The 5,104-nt window shown below is 35.7% G+C and overlaps 1 pseudogene; it reads left to right on the top strand.

Moving 5' to 3' along the window:
- On the top strand, nucleotides 1-1,925 carry LOC117212514 (annotated as a pseudogene).
- Nucleotides 1,926-5,104: the final 3,179 nt, after the last annotated feature.

The raw sequence follows: 5,104 nt of genomic DNA, 5'->3' as shown, positions 1-5,104 counted from the left end.
AAATGTATTATCTTCCAAACGATCCCAAACGAAGAGAGTAATTGCGAATTAATTGCGTAACTCTTGGTGGAAAATAGAATGTAATTGAATATAAATCCAATTTTTAATATATTATGTTTAACAAAGTATTCCAGTCATACAGTATTTAAAAAAAATATATAATAAGCATAAAAAATGTATTTAAGTTTTCATTAATAAAATTAGACACTAATGACTTTACGCTGTTAATTTCCCTAGGCCATAGTTGTACACACAGGTCTGTTAACTGCTGTAAAGGAGATAAGGTTCTTAATGTCGCAAGATGTACTTTACCAATCGGTCACCATTGAACACTGCGATCGAGTAGCTAGGATTTTGTGTTTGGCGCCATTCTTCGGTGAAAGCACTAAAAGTAAAGAATATAAACTAAAGCAGTAAACTTATTCAATAACTAATACTATATTATGTATTTATTATAATTTCTCACCATTTATTTCAAGCAGATACAGATGTACAGATACAGATAAATGGAGTATTGTAGATACAATACTCCATTTATTACAGAAAGCATTGTTTAAATGAATATTAATTATGAACCATTATTAAACATGCATTATTATTACTAACAAACAAGTTTAACAAGACCACAATTTTCAAATTAAATATGTACACATATCTTTAATGCTTTTATATTTGACGCATATATTGGAAAGTAAGTTTGTTTTTAGTTTTTTCTTAATTTATTAAAAAATTGTGTAACTATTAACATTACCTATAACATACGTAAATAGTGTCACATTTAAAATATTACCCATGATTAAAAATTTTCAATGTTATTAAATTCTTTATTGAGGAAGCTAAATTATAATATAATTATAGAGTTTACAAAGGATTCTAATAATGAAAAAATATTTATTTTATATAACATTTATTAGAAATTAGTTAGGTATAAAATAAGAATAATATAATCATAATAATCATATATCTAAGATAAAAGTTGATCTCTATGATCATTAACCTGGTGTTGCTTTTTCCTCACACCCTCCTGGTACACGCTTCGAAGCAGAACATACAGCGACTACATATTACGGAATCAGATCCAACAGCAAACAATACAATAGAACTCTAATCATGAAAACACCAACACCTTTGGTAGCCGAAGTTATGCACAAGTAACTAATCAATCGCCACCTTTAACACCAACATAGCCAAATCCATCAGGAACACGCTCAAGCAACCACCGTTACAATACAAACTAACGGCAATTACTTCCAGATGTTAGCAGTATATGCACCATTGCGAACAGGCAGTACATTGACAGAGATTATAGAAGTAGCATTGGCAACTACTACTTATGAACCAAATAACAGGCAAACAAAAATAATTCCGCAAGACCTTCTTGACAAAATCAGAGAAAAAAAGGAAAGCGAAAGCAAAATGGCAAAAACATAGAGCATATGAAAGCAAAAAGCATCTAAACAAACTTGCAAAGGAAATAGAATGTAAAATAAAAGATCATAATAATAACGAATTCTCAAAATTCATAGATTCACTTTCTGCGTACGAAAATTCCAACTATTTCCTATGGAAAGCCACGTACAAAATAAAGAAGCCAATTAAACTAATCCCAGCAATCAGATTAACGGACAACACATGAGCCAGAAGCAACGAAGAGCAAGCTGAAGAATTTTCCAACCACCTTTGTTGAAGTTACCTCTTCGAGGAACGCGTGATGGATGTGTAACAGAAATATATTTAAGTATAAGTGTAACTGTAAGTATAAGTATAAATATAAGCATAAGTATAGTGTATAGTAATCTAGATCCACACTCTGGCAGCGTTACATTACAACAGAGCTTCGGAGCCATGAGTCTATGGGTATTTATATGTCGGAGATGAAAGAACACCGGAGCCTTTGGAATTTTGGATAATCCCGCAACATTGTAATCTAGAGTCTACTATAGCTGTAATTAGACAATTGTAGTTATTCAATCCGATTGTAATTGTTCGCGAGTTGTGATAATGAGTTTGGGCTCGAGGCGACAGCCAGTCGCCGAACGTAGCCGCGGTCACGGGATGAACGCTTTGTTTAACAAAGGTATGGAGTAATTCTATAGCTCTCTTTAAAAGAAATATTTGTAGCGGCACGCGACAGTAAACATTCCAACGGTTTCTGTCCTGTGGCTCGCCACACGCAGATCCTATTCTTCGGGTATGATGGTTACCAAATGCCGACGCGTCTCCACAGTACGTGATCAGCTAGTCCGAGGGCCGTTATAAACACTAAGATCTAGTTACCTAAAGTCCTTCAAACGGACAAACAGTCTTTGTCCCAACTACGGGAAGTTAGGGGAGATCTATTTTTTCAACGAACGATGTCTCCCACTAGCAACTTTCCCTCGAGGGCGGCTAGCATCTTTTTCTAACTACCGATATGGAGATTGACCAATTAGCAGCAATGTCAATTTCACTTACTTTCCGAACGAAGACTATCCCCGACGAATCCGATGATCTCGTGTCCTTAGACATACCCCACCATAGTTTTCTTCTGTGGCATCGTCGGGACGGAAAGTCATTCTTTCTTGCGGTCCCATCGACTAATAGAGTAACCCTTTACGACCAGTGAATATTACGCGTCCGACTTAGATTTTGTGAGCACGTTCATCTATTATCCCGTCGACCGCGGATTCGTTATTGAACCTAAGATCATTGTCATTAGTTTCTCGAGTATCTAATTACCACGGTTACTTGTCTAGTTCTATGATAATCGTATTTGCATTAGTCGAAGTCTTCTCTATTGCATAACGACGACGTGTAATCCAAACGAAGATTCGTTTCACGTCCCTAACCCTAATTCTAATGTAAACCCGACATATATATTCTAAAACTTCCGATTAATAGGGTAGATGTTGCCACCAGAAATAGTCTAGGGACTATTTCAAACAATTTTTTTTTCTTTTACAATGGACTATTTTTCTCTACTTCCAATTTTCCTTTTACTATTTTGTATTTATTGTAGATTTTATATTTTGTCTTTACGTCAAGAATGTTATTGTGTTGTAAGTATTGTCACGTCTGTCGTATTCTCGGTAACAACTCGTATGAATTCTCAATCTCGTATCGCGTCTCTCAAGCGCACTACCGTTGGAGAATTCTCAATTCGTTGTACCTTGTGTCTGCCGGGGTCTTAGTCTAAACGTCGTGTTGTCTCTCACTCTCTCTCTCTTTTCTATTCAATAGTTGTTATGTTAATAGGTAGCGTTACTTACATTTAATGCAACTGGCAAATAAATTCCACGTTTCGGCAGGAATACTAGTACGGGAGAGGATTAAAATTCTTCGGAATAAATAATTAGAATGGACGCACAGATTTATTTCGTGCGTTGGGTTGGTGTTGTTATATTATAATTTATTCAAATTTTACTTGATCGAATTAACGGTTAATCGAACTGTGACACTTAAAGAATAACAATATAAACGCCTTTATTAACAAATTGGTAACTAACACTGATACTTTTCTGTTGTATTAAATTTTATTGGAGACGCAATTGAGCGAAGGGTTGTATGGACGCCGCGGTTAACAAATGGTAACAATTATGGATACTTATCACAATTTTACTAACTTGATATTGGTTTCGATGATCGGGCCGGCCGTGACAATGTGAACACTTTTATATTTCTTTCAAATAACGACTTAGAATATACAATTTCTCTTTTCTTGAGAAGATGACAAACAGGGTGGACAATGAAACTCTATTGGACTCTACTGAACTGACTGATTAAACTGAATTTTCTTGCACTCTTCGAACTCGACTGAACTCTTTATGATCTCTCTGAACCGACTGAAACCTTTTAACCGACTAAAAAGCTTTTTTCGTATGCTGCTACTCTTATTTATAACTAATTCATGGGTAATGGGATTTCTATTGTTCTATGGAGTCGTTGTACGCATGGCATGTGTTGTTTCGTGTTTCTTTCAATAGAGTATAGTAAGTTTTGTTTGTTTTATTTTTTTTTCTTTTTTTATTTATTTCATGGAAAACGTCGTGAAGTGGTTGTCTTCAATGTGTAGTTTTATGTGTTTTGGTTACTCATTATTTATTTGTATAGATTATTTGGATTTTGATAATTACTTTCGGTATTTTTATTGGTGATTTACATGAATATATTTTGATATGTAGTTGCAGGTTGTCCTATCTCCGTAGCGGCATATTATGAATTTTGATTTTGTTATTTGTTTAGATTGATTATTAGTAGATTTCTATTTGCAATGCGTGGCTTGAGGCTTCATTTCAACGTTTACGTTCTAAGGTCATCTCGTCCTTGTTTCTTTACTAATAATGGTAGTGTTGGGAGTTTTGCTTATTTATTATCTGTTCACAATATTTAGAATCCGATCAGTATTTTCGTTTATGTTTTTCTTTTGGATACAGGTTATATGGAGACGGAGGTACTTGCTCCTGAGCAACCTGTATTGTTGTGTGCACTGAGCAAGTATGTATTGTTTATTCATTTTATCATGTGTTGTTTATTTCATTAATTTGTGCGTTTTGTTTTAAGTGCAAGAAGTGGAAAAAGAAGAATAAGGGGAAACGCAAGTCACGCAAACGGTATGTGAATGTTTCGAGAAAGTGTAACGTCAATTCACATCAGAGACCAGGCCACACACCACGGACATGATGACACCCAGATGTCTGCATATCCTTGGTGCGCACCCTCAATAGGCTGAAGTGCCCACCAGGGGCCTTGGCATTTTCATAGTTAAGGTCCGTCGGACCAAGCGAGTATTTCCTGTCTTAAATTTCCCTTTACGTTTATTGTCTACCACGTGTTAGCTTAGAAAGTTAGTTTTCTCCACATCTGGTATGTTCCGTTGGCAACTTTCTCGCGAGGGCGGCTAAACTCCTTCCTGGTCCACCAACCGTCCTATTATCCAATCGGAGACGGTGTCTACTGCCCTCACTTCTTTAACCAAAATTGTCATCAGCAAATCCGATAGTCCCGTGTCCTTAGACACACCCACCCCTAGCTTTCCTCAGACACAGTATCGTCAGTAAAACTTCACTTATTCTGTATCCTTACAATAGTCAACATATCTATATCGGTCTCTACACTTATAAGTCGC

This window comes from Bombus bifarius, unplaced genomic scaffold, assembly GCF_011952205.1.
Source record: "Bombus bifarius isolate JDL3187 unplaced genomic scaffold, Bbif_JDL3187 scf7180000008311, whole genome shotgun sequence".
NCBI lineage: Eukaryota > Metazoa > Arthropoda > Insecta > Hymenoptera > Apidae > Bombus > Bombus bifarius.
The sequence above is the reverse complement of the archived record's forward strand: the minus strand, read 5'-3'. Positions and strand labels throughout refer to the sequence as shown.